The sequence below is a fragment of the Meriones unguiculatus genome, chromosome 17, assembly GCF_030254825.1.
Source record: "Meriones unguiculatus strain TT.TT164.6M chromosome 17, Bangor_MerUng_6.1, whole genome shotgun sequence".
NCBI classification, from domain to species: Eukaryota; Metazoa; Chordata; class Mammalia; order Rodentia; family Muridae; genus Meriones; species Meriones unguiculatus.
This window is the reverse complement of record NC_083364.1, coordinates 25,237,974-25,254,494: the sequence shown is the minus strand read 5'-3', so window position 1 is coordinate 25,254,494 and position 16,521 is coordinate 25,237,974. Positions and strand designations below refer to the sequence as shown.

Genomic DNA, 16,521 nt, shown 5'->3' with positions numbered 1-16,521 from the left:
TCTGCTACCCGACCCCAGGACGAAGGGCAGCAGAGAGGCGCGAGGCTGAGTCGGATGCTCCCCCCTCTCCCCAGCTCCAGCCTCCAGGCAGACAGGTGGCGGGGCAGATAAGAAGGGGTGAGGGGGGGTGCAAGGATGGCAGGATGGGCATCCTCGCCCGTTACCTGGGCAGCCGGAGCGGAGCTCAGCTCCCGGCAGCGGGGGAGTGGAGGGTTAATGGTTAACCCTCCAGTCCAGGCGCCCGCCAGTCTCTCTGCGGGTCGAGGGGGGCAAAGGCGGGTGTTGTCCACAGCTGTTCCTGCACCTTCCCCGGGCCTCGCCGCCACCCCCACCCCACCCCCGTACTCGTCCCCTTCCTCCGGGCTCCCCACGGTTGCCAGCTGTCGGAAGCGGCGCCTATGGAGTGATGGAAAATACTCCGGGTGGAGAGCAGAGGTTTAAAGGGCCAGCAGCGTCCCAGGCGCCCCCTAGCTCGCGAGGGTCCCCGGGGACGGGGTGAGACAAGGAGCTGAAGGGGCTGCAGCAGGAGGAACGAGGAAGGGACGCGGAAAAGCGTCTCGGGGAGGTCAGATGTGGAGGGGCGTCGCGGCAGCGGGAGCCCACGTGACCTGTCCAGGGGGCCTTTCGCCCTCCTGCCGGAGACTAGACAGCTTGCGAGGGAGCCGCGGGGGATGCTGCAGGGTGGGTCTCGGGACCGTCCCCTCCCTGCGGGCAGCCCAAGCCTCACCGTCCCTCCTCGGCGGAGTGGTGGGCGTCGGGACCACCAGGCGGGAGGTGGGCGAGGCCTCCTCTGAGCCGTCCCCGTCCCCGCACCTGCGAAACCCGACCGGGAGCTGCGGCTGAGACTCCCGAGAGCCGGGAGCGCGGCGCCGGCCCGGTCGTCCCGCCCGGGTTCCCAGAGGCCCCCCCCCCTCCGGGCCCGCCTCCGCCCCGCCCTCCTCGGCGGCGGGGGCTGCGGCTCGGCCGCTCGGAGCGCCGCGCCGCCTCCGCGCGCAGCCGGGCGAGGTGCCGCAGTGCAGAGGGCCGGCGTCCCGGCCGCCGCACGACCCCCCTCCGGCGCCGGAACGAGGCCCCCGAGACCCCACCTCTCCGTCCTTCAGGAGGTAAGGAGTCCCGTGAGCAAACCGGGGCGGCGGAGTCTGCAAACACCCCCCACCTCCCCAGCACGGCAGCGGCCCACCCACCGCCACCCCGCCCCGGGTGGACTCCCGGGCACTGCGGTGACCCTCCCTCATCACCGCAGCGGAAACGTGCGTTCCGCCAGCTGGGGCTCGAACCCCCTCCGCCCCCGCCCCACACACGGAAAGCAAAACACTTCTTGGTCACCGCAGAAACCTCCCCTTTGGCGGCGTGTACCTTCGTTTTATGTGCTCACCGAAGCGACTCCCTTCAGTCCAGGCTCTCCCCGTTCCTGCGGCAGCGTCCCCGCCCGGAAGCTGCCTGCCTGGCCACCACTGCGGTGGTAGCTCCTTCCTTTTGGGTAGTGGGGAGGATGCGCAGGATGGCTTGCCTGCTCAAGGGCCTTGAAAGCACCCAGCTGGACTGGGGGTGCAGGCTGTTTGTGTCACAGCAGTGGCCCTCGACCCCCAGCCATCAGCACAGCACCTGCCGGAGGAAGGGGAAATCTTGCTTGAAAAACAGGTCCCTCGTTATTGGCAGGATTTTCGCGTTTGACAGGGTCCCACCGCAAAACGTTAGGAAAGGCTGTAAAATCTCCCTAAGACCTTGAGGGAAGATTCTGAGAACCCCGAATATCGGAAAGAGGTGAGTTTGTTTGTGATCACCCATGCAAGCACTCCTAAAGATGCCCTGCTCCAGGTCTGCAAAGAGAAGTTAAGGAGAGCTGTGGGTGGGAACGGCCAGAGAGGAATGGGCTTTTAAGCCAGACCCACGCCTTTCCACCCCGACTCATTAACTCTATCATGCTGAATACAGTTTTCATCACCACACGATCCTAGGAGGAACCCCTGCTTTGAGCACCTGAACCCAGGGTACCAGATTCCAGTCATCTCCACCGTTAACACCACTTAGCAAGACAGACACAGCTTGGCCTTTGCCTGTTGAGCCATTTTCCTGCCCCATCCACTGTTGACCAGGCTGACCTAATATTTGTAGCAATTCTCCAGTCTTAGCCTCTCTGGAGCTGCGATTACAGGCATGGATGGACCACCGTAATGTTTGTTTGAGCTGTGAGATCGGGGTAAAGTTTTTTGGTTTGTTTTACATATGGACGTCCAATAGCTCACGCCATTTGTTTTTTGTTTTCTGTGTTTTTGGATTTTTGAGACAGGGTTTCTTTGTGTAACAGCCCTGGCTGTCCTGGAATCCCTTTGTAGACCAGGCTGGCCTTGAACCCACAGAGATCCACCTGCCTCTGCCTCCCGAGTGCCGGGATTAAAGGCATGCACCACCACTTGTTAAAAATGATGCCCACGGGCTGGAGGGATGGCTCAATGGTTAACGGGAGCACTGTCTGCTCTTCCAGAGGTCCTCAGTTCAATTCCTGGGAACCACATGGTGGCTCACAACCATCTATAATGTGATCTGGTGCCCTCTTCTGGCGAGCAGGTGTACATGCAGATAGAGCACACTCAGATTAAAAAAGGCCACCAAGCAAGTGCCTGAGTTCTGTCTTCCTAACCTACACCGTAGAAGGATGTTCACTGTGGCATTATGTGCCCCTCCCTCACAAATGTGATCACACTTAGGAGGCAGAGGCAAGTGGATCTCTGAGTTCGAGGCCAGTCTACTTTTACAGAGCAAGTTCCAGGACAGCCAGAGCTATACAGAGAAATGCTGTCTTGAAAACAAAACAAAACAACTTTTTAATTAAAAGTCATCTGGTTATGCTTGTCTGAAGGTAGCTTTTGGCTTGCTTAGATACTCACCATTTTGCCATATCACAGTTTTGATTACTTGTGTAAAAGGATTCCTAACACACACACACACACACACCGTGTATCCCTGGCTGTCCTGGAGCTCACTCTGTAGACCAGGCTGGTCTCAAACTAAGAGATCTGCCTGCCTCTGCCTCCTGATTGGTGCGCTTAAAAATATGAACCAATATGCCTGACAATGTATGCATGTACCAGAAGAGGGCATTAGAGGGTGTAGATGGTTGTGAGCCACCATGTGGTTCCCAGGAATTGAACTGAGGACCTCTGGAAGAGCAGTCAGTGCCCTTAACCACTGAGCCACCTCTCTAGCCCCTGGGTTTGTTTTAAAGATTTATGTATTATGTATACAGTGTAATACCTGTATGTACTCACCAGAAAGAATAGCCAGTGCTCTTAACCTCTGAGCCTTCTCTCCCAAGTTTTTAGTTTTTTATTACAGTCTTGCTAATATAGTCCAAGCTGCCTTCACACTCACAGCAGTCTTCCTGCCTCCGTCTGCGTCACAGCTGGCTAACGTCTGCATTTCTTTGAGACAGGATTTCTCTGTGTAGTCCAGACTGGCCTGGTTCTTGCTCTCCTAGGTCAAGCTGGTGTCAAATTCACAGAGATCTCCCTGCCTCTGCTTCCTACCTGTTGAAGTTAAAGGTGACTGCCACCATTCCAGGACAAGGCTAAGCCCTTCTGTAAACAATCTTGCTGGAGCTGGTGGGAAAGTTCAGGCTACACATTAGCAAATGTGGCCCCCAAAGAGAAGATTTATTGTGCTTTTGTCAGGGGTTTTGTGCTGTGTGGTTGAGAGGCATCCAGGTTCAGTACAGACTACGGAGTTTCTCATTGGTACAAATAAGATTCATCATCACAAATTTACCAAATCAAGAATTCCAGATGGGGGTGGGGTGGGGAGTGAGATGGAGAGAGTTGCCACTCAAGACCTAGGGGCTGGAGAGATGGTTGTTCTTCCAGTGGTCCCGAGTTCAATTCCCAAGAACCACATAACCATCTATAATGAGATCTGTGCCCTCTGCTAGCATACAGGCAGAACACTATATATGTAATAAATAAAATAAATCTTAAAAAAAAAAAAATGACTAGTGACCTGAGGTTGATCCCTGAAACTCAAATAAAGGAAGAAGAGAAATGACCCCACAAAGTTGTCCTCTGACCTCCACATGTGCATTATGGTACATGGACTCGAACACACACACACTGTTTTTTGAAAAATGATAATTCCAGGTAAAGGCTGGAGAAATGGCTCAGTGGCTAAGAGTGCTTGCTTGCTGCTTTTTTCGGAGGATCTGGGTTCGATTCTCAGCACCCACCAATGCAGCTCAGAACAACCTGTACCTCCACACCAGGGAAGCAGTGGCCTTCTTTTGGCCTCGGTGCACATACAAAGATACGCATAAATCTACGAAATAAAAATTTTTAAATATTTGAATCATTTTGACGTTTTTAAACTATGTGTGTCTATACAGGTGAATGCAGAGGCCAGAGGCATGGTCCTTCTCAGCTGGAGGCACAGGCGGGTGGTGCTGAGAATCAAACTCAGATCCTTTGGAGGAGTAATGTGAGCGCTTCACTGCTGAGCCATCTCTCCAGACCTAATTTTTTAAAAATTGGATCAGTGGTTAAGAGCACTGGCTGTTCCTCCAGCGGACCCAGGTTCAATGCCCGGCACTCACATGGCAGTTCACAACTGTCTGTATCTGACATCCTCACCCAGACATGCAGGCAGGCAAAACATCAATATATATAATATATAGCATATATTATATCCACATATAATATGTAACATACACGTATAATATACATATAGGATGATGTTGAAGGCCCACTTCAACACTACAGGTCAGGATAAACCGAAGAAGTAGGTGTAGAATTGGCGGTTGATCGCCCAGCAGTCTTTTTTCTGACAGCAAAAAAGCTTGATTCTCTGGGTCGGAGCTGGTTGTTACTAATGGGGGCCTCCACCGAGAGTGGCAAGCCTAGGCCAGAGCTGCTTATAACTTTAACCCTGTTAACTCCTCAGGGGCTAGGAGCAGATGGCTCCTGGCGGTGGGCTTCTGCTGACAGCAGCCGGCGATTAAAAGGGGAAAAGGAGGAGAGAAAAGCCAATGCGGATGGCCCCTGCCGTGAATGCCACTGGTAGTGGCCAGCAGGGAGAGACTGTAGCTGATGGCACTGGTGTACGCCACCGCTGGTGGTGGCCAGATGGTAGAGAGAGAAAAGAAGGAGAAAAAAAATATCACACACGCACATTGGGTGGATGAAGCCAAGCAGGCTCCAACAAGCAAGTTCCAGCAAACTCCCACAACTTCACACACACATATGTATATATATACATATATAATATATATGTATGTGTATACATACATGCAAACAGACAGACAGACAGAAAGATATAGATGTGCAGACATAGACACATTTTGGTCGATGGCAGGTGGAGCATTTTATTTTTTTTCTCTTAGCCCTTTTACACTCTCTAAAACAATGTTCTCTATGTAAGAAAAAAAAATTAGCAACTGGAGAGATGGCTTAGAGGTTAAGAACATTGGCTGTTCTTCCTGAGTTCAATTCCCAGCAACCACAGCGTGGCTCACAACCATCTGTAGTGAGATCTGGTGCGCAGGTACAGAGGCAGGCAGAATGCTGTATCAATAATAAGTAAATATTTAAAAATCACCTCCTAGCCATAGGCTACATATTTTCTCATTACACAAGAAGGAGTTACAGCAGTATAATTGATCACATGCTTTTCTACCAAAACTCACACCTAACCAAACATTCTTTATCTATCTTTCAAAGCAATATTTTTATCTATCTTCCGTTCCACACATTCATTGTAAGTTCAAAGCAATAGATTTAATGTCATTGGTTAACAAGTGGTTTTTTTGTTTTGTTTTGTTTTTTGTTTTTTTTACCAGAAAGCAGGTCATCTACTTAGTCTTATTTCTGAAGTCTCATATAGTTAAACTAGCTAATCACCCACTCTCTGTTTTTTAGATTCATAATAGAATTACCCACTTCTTATTCATGGCTTTTCTTATCACGGTGCATGCCGAGACCTGTGATCTCATCTCTGGACCTGTCCTAGAGTGAACGTTTTCTTGATCATAAATTTGTCCCAAGCCTATTTTTCTTGCTAGTGCATGAAGGCTCACTGAACTCTTTTTCAGCTTTTACTATTAGGCACATTCTACTTGTGAGTCTAACTTTAACTTTCTATCGACTATCTTAACTTTTTAACTTCTTAAAATCACTTGAATCAAATCAGGAATTGTTTAAAATCGTTATCAGGAATTATAAAATCATCCGTTCATCTAAACAGCATTATTTTATGAAAGTACACCTTCACGTTGATCTGCAGGAAGTTTATCCAACAGAGTAGGCCAACACCCAGGAAACAGTTGCACCAGACTATAGGCAGTGAGGGTCTCCCCGTGCCCAATCACACCATGCCAGGTATATGAGGAATACAGCAAAGGTACACCCATTGCAGCCATGCAAAACAGTGGACCATCTGCAGGAAACTTGCCCACTGCAGCTCCTCCTGCATGAAGTCTACCAATGTGTGTGTGTGTGTGTGTGTGTGCGTGAGTGTATAAAGAATCCAGCCCCTGGGGTGTTGAGATGGCTCAGCAGGTAAAGGCACTTGTTTTCAAGCGTAAGTTCAATTTTCTAGACCCACACAGACCCTCAGTTAACTCCTGCAGGTTGTCCTCTGACCACATTCACACCCTCATCCACAAAATAATAAATGTAATGAAAAGAAAAATTAAAGACTACAGCCCCTGCAGTTGCCAGAAAAAAAAAAAATCTCTACAGTATGCCCAGGGACATTGGAGAGTTAGTGTTGCGGGGACAGCCGAAGCCTGTGAAGCAGGTCACGGAGCCAGCAGCTTCAAACTGAAAAATGCAAGCTGTCGTCATCCAAAAAGGAGTGTTTGCATTAGAATATATCTTATTTGTTCCTAAAGTTTTCTTTGTATGAGTTTTATCTGCGTGTAGGTTTGTGGGCCAGTGCACACATGGTGCCATGGATCCAAAAGAGGGCATCGGATCCCGTGGAACTGGAGTTACAGATGGCTGTGAGCTGCCGTGTGAGTGCTGGGGACTGAGCCTTGGTGCTCTGCAAGAGCAGCAAATGTCCTTAAGCACCAAGCTATATCTCCAGCCTGAAGAATATCTTTTAAATCCAGAAAAAAAAATTGCCGAGACATTAAGGATTGCATTAAAGCTGACATTCATTTAGGAAGAATTGGGATTCTTACCATATTGTTTTGAGGTGAGGCCGTGCTATGATTCCCAGGCTTCGCGTCTGAGTGGTTGGCACAGGTAGTCCTCCTGCCACTGTATCCCACACTGCAGATATGAGCCATCCAGATCAGGCATTGTCTTGAATCTCCTAATTCACAGTCACAGTGTACTTCTCAGCTTAATTAGATTTACTTTGTTTACTTTTTATTTTTTGTTGTCTTTTTTAATTTTTTGGTTTTTTTAAAGACCAAAACCTGTGTCCTGGACTCACTTTGTAGACCAGGCTGGCCTCACAGAACTCACAGAGCTCTGCCTATCTCTGCCTCCCAGAGTGCTGGGATTAGAGGCATGCACCACCACACCTGGCATAAATTCCTTCTTATACGTTCATCATAAAGTCTTAGTTAGGGTTTCTATTGCTGCAACAAAGCACTATGACCAAAAGGCAAGTTGGGGAGCAAAGGATTTATTTGGCTTACAGTTCCATATTGCTGTTCATTATTGAAGAAAGTCAGGACAGGAACTCAAACATGGCAGGTACCTGGAGGCAGGAGCTGATGCAGAGGCCATGGAGGGGTGCTGCTTACTGGTTTGCTTCCTGTGGCCTGCTCAGCCTGCTTTCTTATAGAACCCAGGACCACCAGGCCAAGGATGGCGCCACCCATAAGGGGTTGGGACCTCCTCCATTGATCACTAATTGAGAAAATGCCTAGACTGCTGGATTTCCTCAACTGAGGTATTTCCTCAACTGAGGCTCCTTCCTCTCTGATAACTCTAGCTTGTGTCAAGCTAACACAGAACTGGCCAGTACACGAAACAACAAAAAAGAAGTCATATACTATTGCTTGAGATTTGAGACTTAAAGGATGAATCAGAACTGCTGAGGCTAGTGAAAAGGGAGGAGTTTTCAGGCAGAATGGAGGAAGCTCAATGCCTCTGAGGACAAAAGCTCCAGTACTTACTGCTTTAGTGTGGGCCACCACTCTAGTCCAGCACTCAGAGCAGCACATCTCTGGGAGTTCAAGCTTAGCCTGGTCTGGATAGCAAGTCCCAGAGCTTCACAGTGAGACCTTGTCTCAACAACAAAAACAAAATACCCCCCCCACACACACACACAAAACCCTCAGTACTCAGTACCATTCTCAGCTCCCTTTGCCTCCTACTTTTGGATGAGGGTGTAGTTCTCAGCTACAGCTTCCTGCCAGGATAGTCATGGACCTCATGGACCATAATCCTCTGCAAGCATGTGCCCCAAATACAATGTTTTCTTTTCCAAATTGCTTTACTCATAGTGTCTCTTCATAGCAATAAAAAGTAACTAAGACGAATGCATTGGAGCTTGCTGACCAGAGCTGGGGGAAGGGATACAGTAACTTTGAAACAGTCTTCAACTCTTGATACATTTTTATTTAAGGATACTTAAGGGTGGAAGAAGGCTGGCTGAGTGGCTAAGACCAATTGCCCTGCAGTCATGAGGACCTGAGTCTTGATCCCAGCACCTGGGTAAAAAGCCAGGCCTAGCTGCATATGCCTGTAACTGAAGAATTGGGATTGGAGACAGTAATGATCCCAAGAGTTTACTAGCCAGCCAGCCTAGATCAAATGGGAGCTTCTGCCTCAATGAGAGACCTGCCTCAGGCTGTAAGGTGAAGAGAGACAAAGGAAGACATCCATGTCCTCCTGTTCTCTGCATGTGCACTCACATGCGTACACCACACATACACAACAAACACACAGTGCACACACAAACAATAAAAATACTTAATAAGAAAATTGAAACACAGATGTCAGAGTTAAAACCATGAGGAGGCTAGAGAGATGGCTTAGTGGTTAAGAGCACTGGCTGCTCTTCTAGAAGGCCTGGGTTCAATTCCCAGCACCCACATGGCAGATCACAACTGTCTACAACTCCAGATCTAGGGAATCTGACACACACACACATACACACACAGAGACATGAAGGCAAAACATGAATGCACATAAAATAAAAATAATTATTTAAAACAAACAGTGAAGTCGGGAAGACTGGGGAAGATAAGACAGTAGGAGATAGCGGAGTTAATCAGGTAAGATGTTGGAGAGAGCACTGAGAAAAGATAAGGAAAGCAGGCTGCAGCCAGCTCCCGAGGAGAGGAGCAGGCATCTTTCCCTTAGAGTCAGTCTCTCAACTTCCCGAGTGGTCACCCCTTTGTGCGCTCAATACGGACTGTATTGCCGGTCTCTAGGTGAAAGAAAGGAGAGAAGCTGTAGAGTGTTCCTGGAAGGCCAATGCTCCAGGTGGCCCTGCACCACAGTGTCTGTGCTGCTCTCTCTCAGGAGAGCCTATTGCCACTTCTTTCTTGCCTGCTAAAAATAAATGTTTGATTTTTTGTTCTGCCTGTACCCATGCGAATTTTTCTCCCTCTGGAGTCCTGGGGAGTCTGCTTCCTTGGTTGGAATTTGAGAAGAGACCTCTTCTTAGCTCAGAGACCATTTGATGGCCCACATCCTGGAATGTTCTGGTGTACATTATCTCCAGGCCATTCTGAACAGCCACCCAGACAAGATACTAACAATGATGTCGCTTTACCATTTAATCCTGAACACTGGCTTCATGCCATCTGGCAGGGCAGAGAGGCACCGAAGGGCACCATAGGCTCAGGAGCTCAGCAGGAAATCTGGGAAGGGCAGGATTGGGTTTGTGGCTTTGTGGCGCTGAGACCTCATCGTGTTCCTGCAGGTGTGCCACTCAACTTTCTCCTTGTAAGGACAGTGACCTTCGAGGACAAGAACAGCATGGGAGTCAGTGCTGATCCTTAGACCCAGCCCCAACGAACTGGTGAGGTGCAGTGATGAACACTCCAAGGAACCATCAATAGGAAGTGGGGGTTGTGGGAGTTATCACAGAAGGGGCGTCTCTCTGAGCTTTACTTTGGACAGCTTTATACCATAATAAAAATAAACCAGACAGAAAAGACATTGATATTACCACCTCCCTCCTTTTGAGCTTGTTAAGCAAGTACCTGGCCACTGAACTCCATCTCCTGCCCTTGGCAGAGCAATTTTACAGAGAAGAATAAGCCTCAAGCAAGAACACTTAGCAGATGTTCAATCGGATGGAAGGCCCTTTCCTCAGTACCCGGATGTCCTGAGAACGAGACTTGCTGGTGACAGTCCCAGTCTTGTGGGACTGAGGTGGAAGGTCCCTAACACCTGTACTCAGCAGTGATTAGGTGGTCTGAGAGGCATCCTGGGGGGAGGAGCAGCAGCCACCTCGAATTTCCCTCCTGACACATCAGGCCAGGTCTGACTAAGCAGGAAGACATCCATGCTAGGTCAACCAACATGTCTTTGCTGGTTGGTGGTGGTGTATACTTTTAAGCCCAGTGCTTGGGAGGCAGAGGCGGGCAGATCTCTGAATTCAAGGTCAGCCTGGTCCACATAGTGAGTTCCAGGACAGCCAGGGATACACAAAGCTTGTCTTGAAAAACCCAAAAACAAAACCCCATTTCTTTTCTTGGGGCTTATGTCAAATACGTTGGGTTGCAACTTTGATAAGGCCTATCAGAAACTGATTCACATTATCATGTTAATATGGTGAACTTGATAGGATCTAGAGTCAGAAAACAAACCTCTGTGTTGGGGTTTGGTCTGGTGTTAAGTATTCTAATGCTAATTACTGGCCCCCGCCCCAAGATCTGGTTGCAGCCCAGACAAGTAAGCACATTCTCACATACACCTGTCTTTGTTGTGTAAACTTTGCTGTACCTAATTAAAAGTTTACTGGTTAAAACAATGATGAAGTTTGTGACTTGGCAGAAGAGAGGTAGGCAGGGTTTAGGTTCCTGGGCAGGTGACCAGAGACAAGGGGAGGAGGTGGTAAAAGGAGAAGATAAAGAGGATGTGGTCTGGTGGAGCAGATCCAGCCCAGACAGGATAACTTATTGGCAAGTGACTTCGGTTGTGTAGCTGAGAGACAGCTAAATAGCTTAGAGAACCTAAAGCTGCCCAGCTCTAATGCTTTAGGCTTGTAAAAGAAATCATAGTCTTTGTGTCAATTATTTTGGAAACTATCGGGGCTGAAGGAAACTGTTGCTTTATTAAGTCAGTATTGTACACCTCTGGCATTCCTATGAGGTAATATATGTGTATATATATATATATATATATATATATATATATATATATGTGTGTGTGTGTGTGTGTGTGTGTGTATGTTTGTGTGTGTGTGCCACCTGCATTTAGGTATCCATGGAGGCCAAAGATGGTGTTGGATCCCTTGGATCTGGAATCATAGGCAGCTCTGAGCTGCCGACATGGGTGTTGGGAACCCAGCTCAGGTGCCCAGCAAAAGCTCTCCACTCCTGAGCCATCTCCCTAGCCTCTATAGGCAATATTGTAGACTGGGCTATCTGAGGGGGGAAAGACAGCCTAAATGTAGTGAGTGCCAGGCCAGCGACTGGGTCCTGACTAAAAAGGGAGAAAAGGAGCCGAGCACAGTGGTGGACACATGTTTAACTGTTATTATTACTGGGTTAAACTACAGCTGTCCACATTGCACCAGTGAAACCGTTCATCGGCAGATATTCAACTGACATCTCGGTGTAATGGCCCACACCTATAACCCAGCACTTGGGAGGCAGAGGCAGGCAGAGTTCTGTGAGTTTGAGGTCAGTCTGGTCTACATAGTGGGTTTCAGGATAGTCAGGGCTATATATTGAGACAAACAAATAAAAGAAAAGAAATTAATTCAACTGATGAGGACCAGACATGGTGTTTATAATGTCAGCACCAGAGAAACAAAGCAGGATTGTCATCAAGGCCAGCCTCAGTTACATGAAGCCCTCTCTTAATGCTGACTGATGGAGTAGGTCTAGTGTAGAGCATCCAGGAAAAAGCAGGCATGTGTATGTGTGTGTGTGTGTGAGAGAGAGAGAGACAGAGAGAATCGTGTTCAACAAAATGAAGCAAAGATGTTCATTTTGACAGAGAAATTTGACAAAATGCAGAGGTTTTCAGCTACATAGCATTACAAGCAATAATTCTTTGAAAATCATTAAGGCAAGACTAGCAATGGCTCGGTGCATTAAGGTATTTGCCACCAAGCCTAATGACCTGAGTTCAATCCCTGGGACCACACGGTAGAAGCAGAGAACCAACTCTTACAAGTTGTCCTGACTTTACAGGTGTGCTGTCGCATGTGTGGACACATTCATATAAATACACATACAAATAATATAATTAAAAAATTAAAATCAGGCCCAGTGGTGGTGACACATGCCTTTAATCTCAGCATTCAGGAAGTAGAGGCCGGTGGATCTTTGTGAGTTAGAGACCAGCCTGGTCTATAGAGTAAGTTCCTGGACAGCCAGGGCTACACGGAGAAACCCTGTCTCAAAAAATAAAAACAAAGGTACTTAAAACATTAAAATCAGCAAAGCAAAGCGGATGTGGCACACATTTCTGAAATTGCAGCAGTTGGGAGACAGGAAGGAATAAGTGTGAGGCCCATTGAGGCTACAGAGTTTTAGGCCAGCCCCAGGCTATAGTGAGGCCTTGTCTAAAACCACTCAGTTCAACTGGTGCTGGCAAGACATCCTGCTGCTCTAGGGCCCAGCAGTTTGTGAGTCTGGAGAAGCTGGGCAATCAGACCTTCTGGTGCAGGGTAACCCAGTCCACTCTGCTGAGTCCTGGAACGCTGCACAGGAGCTGTGGCTGTGGCTCCACTGTCCAGGCTGGTGCCTACATCTGTCAGCAGCTCTGCCTTCCCTGACAGAGGTTGCCTTGTGGTCCTCAGCCGTGATTACCAGGTTCAGGCAAATGACTCCACATACACTCCCTGTAGGACCGAATGAGATCCTGAATGCCCACTTAAGGGTTAAAGACACCATTGTGAACACAGACAGCAAACTGTCTCATGCGCTCTCCGGCTGGGGCTGCTCTTCAGCAGAGGCTCTCTGTGGTGGACCATGTAGTGCCGGAGAACCAAGGATAAAACAAGGTGCTCTTAGTGACAGCTTGGCCCATGGCCATTCTAGATTACACTTTTCATCTGACCAAGAACTCTGATGCAAAAGGCCACAGCAGACAACCTTCCTGATCAAGGAGGCTGATGTCTAGGATTCTGTCTGCCTTGTCTCCGGAGAACCTACAAAGGGTTCTACATGCCCTGAACATGTACCTGGACAAGGTCAAGGCAAAGCAAGACACATCTCCAGCTAGCTTTAAACCAAACAAACCAAAATCTAACAAGAATCAGTTAAGCAGGGAGGCTCACAACAAATAGTAATGAATGTCATAATGGCTAAGCCTCGCTACTAGAAACAGGAAGGCAAGCATGGGGCATAAATTAACCACAGCCCTCTCTGAACAGTGCACCGAGCAACCTAGGACTCCCACTAGCACCAAGCTGTACATACATCGCACTCAGGCACTCAGGACAATGGAATAACCAGTTATTCATGAGCATCAAACTTGGACAGTTTCTTTTGTTTTTGTTTTTTAGACAGTTTAACTGTGTGGCCCTGGCACTATGTAGACCAGGCTAGCCTTGAATTCATGGAGATCCACCTGCTTCTGTCTCCCAGGTGTTGTGGTTAAAGGCATGTACCGCTATGTCCAGCTCAATTTCTAGTCAAACATATTTCCATTGTATCTCGATACAAGGGAAAAAGAGCCAGTCTAGCTTGGACTTTTCTTTGGGGTACATGAGCAGTAAAACAAAACTGTCTCCAAGTTAACTTTTAGGAACAACCTTTTACTTAACAACCTATGCCTATGTATAATTGGGTGTGCACATTACAATTACATGTATTATGGACAGGGACATGAGCACAGGCTCATACAATCTAAGGCTGTCAGGAAAAATAGTCATACACACATAAAAGGCAGCTCCAAATGCTATCAGGGTCCTTTCATCTTCACTCCTGTGGCTCATTGTGCAATTCTCCTTTCCTATTGCTTCACTTTAAATAAAATTTCCTTTCTCCTTTTGCAGGCTTTTATTTCATTCTTGAATAAGGAGCCAAAGCTTGGAAATTCCCAGTCCAGACTCTGACCATCAGTGACCATAGTAAGAGTTTTGTTCATATTACCTATTCAGTAATTAGTAGGGCTGAATGATTCTATTTTGACTGACAGACTTGGATTGCATGAACCTATGCTGACTACACATGTCCCTTCCCATAATACATTTGATTTTAATCATGTGCATACCCAATGCAGGACTCTTCAGTGCACTGTTATTCCTGTGTTATTAAGGAAAACACGATGTGGAGAGACTTAATAATGCCCTTCTTACTCCAGAGTGGACTCCTAGTTTATGAGTTAAAAACAAAGGGGAGAGGTAGGGAGATAGCTCAGCTGCTAAGGTGCTTGCTCTGTCAGCAGGAGGGCCTGAGTTTGATCCCTGAACCACATAAAAGGCCATGCATGATAGTGTGTGCCTAGAATTTGAGTGGTGCTGGCTCCTGGAAGCCTGTTGGCCAGCTGACTAATCCATTTGGTGACGTGTCTCAAACAGAAGGTCAAAGGGCCTGAGGAATGACACCTGAGATTGCCCTCTGACCTCCACATGCATGCACACACACATTACCCACGTGTGCCTGCCAACACAAACACATACAAGTGTACACACACATGAAAAGAACTTTAAGAGTGAAGGGCTGAGCAAGAGACTCGGCTCGGTTAGCACAGCACACACTCGGCATCTACAGCACTGGTGATTGACCCCCAGCACCGCACAGACTAGACCTGAGGGTGTGTTCTCCCATCCGAGGTTACCCTCAGCTACATTTGACTTCCAGGTTGTCTGGGCTCAGAGAACCTGTCTGTAAAAACCACACACACAGAATAAACAACACTGAAGTCCAGGGTGGTGTCACATGTCACATGCCACATGTAATCCTCTAGTGGCAGGGATGGAGGGTGGGGGGAGGGGAGGCGGAGACAGGGGAGTGTTCAGTTATTCTTATTAACATAGCAAATTTGAGGCTAGCTGGCCTACAGGAGACTGTCTCAATAAAAAGGCTACCAAAAATAAATAAAGAGATAAATAAAATAAAAAAGAGGGGGCCACTGGGGCTGAAGAGCTGGCTCAGCAGTTAAACACTGCTATCCCAGAAGCCTGCATTTTGATTCCCAGCACCCACATGGCAGCTTACAACTGTCTGTAACTCAAGTTTCAGGGGATCCAATGCTCTTCTGAGGAGACATGGTTCACAGACAAAAAATGAAACCATCCACACATAAAACTAAATTAAAATTAAAGAGAGCTTCTCTCAAGATCACACTCAGTTGGGCATGGTGGTACAAGCCTTTAATCCCAGCACTCGGGAGGCAGAGGCAGATGTATCTATGAGTTCAAGCCAGTCTGGTCTACAGAGTGAGTTCCTGGATTACCAGGCCTACACGGAGAAACCCTGAATCAAAAAAAAAAAAAAAAAGACACTCAATAGAGGGAGGGAGGGAGGGAGGGAGGGAGGGAGGGAGGAAGAAAGGAAGGAAGGAAGGAAGGAAAGAGGATACTCAATGAAGTATCCTCCATTTGTTCAACCTGGTACAACTGGATGCCCGAGTTCCACAACGCAAGCAGACTAACGGCATAAGAGCTTATCAGGCCAGTATGCAGTGTGCAGTGTAACCCTGGCTGTCCTTGGACTTAAGAGATCCACCTGCCTCTGCTTCTTGAGTGCTGGGATTAAAGGTGTGTGCCACCACTACCCAATCACTAGTCAATAAGAGCCTAAGGGGGCTGGAGAGATGGTTCAGAGGTTAAGAGCACTGTTCTTCGAGAAGTCCTGAGTTCAATTCCTGGCAACCACATGGTGGCTCACAACCATCTATAGTGAAATCTGGTATCCTCTTCTGGAGTACAGGCATACATGCAGGCAGAACATAAATCTTTAAATAATAATTTAATATTAATATATTAATATCAATTAATATATTAATATCAATTTAATAATTTGAACCTTTAAATAATTTTTTAAAGTATTATTTTTTAAAAAAAAAAGCCTAAGAATCAAAATGGGGAAGGAGAGGGGGAGAAAAGCAACTGGCTGGATTGGGGGACACTTAGGAGCTGCCTACCACTCCAGGTTCAAGGCCTCTTTTCACAGCCTGGATCCACCCTGCCGGCATCTCCTACAGTCTTTGGCATCCACTCTGCATGTTCAAGCCCAGGGAAGAGCTAGGCTCTGAGCTAAACTTGGCCTGGAAGCCAGCCAGAACCTAGTAAAATGTCCGGTAGATCTCCAGACAGTAACAGCATAAGGAAGTGACAGTAACAGCATAAGGAAGTGAACAACTTGCCCAGTGGCCTAAGTGCCTTTCGTGAACTGTGCTGAGGGACCAATGGATTCTTACTGAGAACCAGCCAAATTACCCA

The 16,521-nt window shown here is 47.7% G+C and overlaps 1 protein-coding gene and 1 long non-coding RNA gene across 16 annotated transcripts in view; one reads left to right on the top strand and one right to left on the bottom strand.

Annotated features, from left to right (window-relative positions):
• The window catches only part of Vwa5b2 (von Willebrand factor A domain containing 5B2), a 15,494-nt gene extending 13,897 nt beyond the window's left edge, over positions 1-1,597 (bottom strand). For 4 of the 9 annotated variants that reach the window (XR_009586879.1, XM_060370071.1, XM_060370075.1 and 1 more), the window contains exons 1-2: positions 728-874; positions 165-253 (exon numbers count right to left, since the gene is read on the bottom strand). The gene's annotated coding sequence lies outside the window, so the exon portion shown is untranslated. Of the gene's footprint in view, positions 1-164; positions 520-727; positions 901-1,356 lie in introns of those variants that run through there. The other 5 variants (XM_060370076.1, XM_060370077.1, XM_060370073.1 and 2 more) reach the window with 4 other exon arrangements.
• Positions 940-16,521, top strand: part of LOC110549404 (uncharacterized) — a 21,552-nt gene continuing 5,970 nt past the window's right edge. The window contains exons 1-4 of one of the 7 annotated variants that reach the window (XR_009586883.1): positions 941-1,103; positions 1,678-1,764; positions 9,874-9,972; positions 14,131-14,205. This is a non-coding gene — a long non-coding RNA (uncharacterized LOC110549404). Of the gene's footprint in view, positions 1,104-1,677; positions 1,765-9,873; positions 9,978-14,130; positions 14,206-16,521 lie in introns of all 7 variants that reach the window. The other 6 variants (XR_002476452.2, XR_009586884.1, XR_009586885.1 and 3 more) reach the window with 6 other exon arrangements.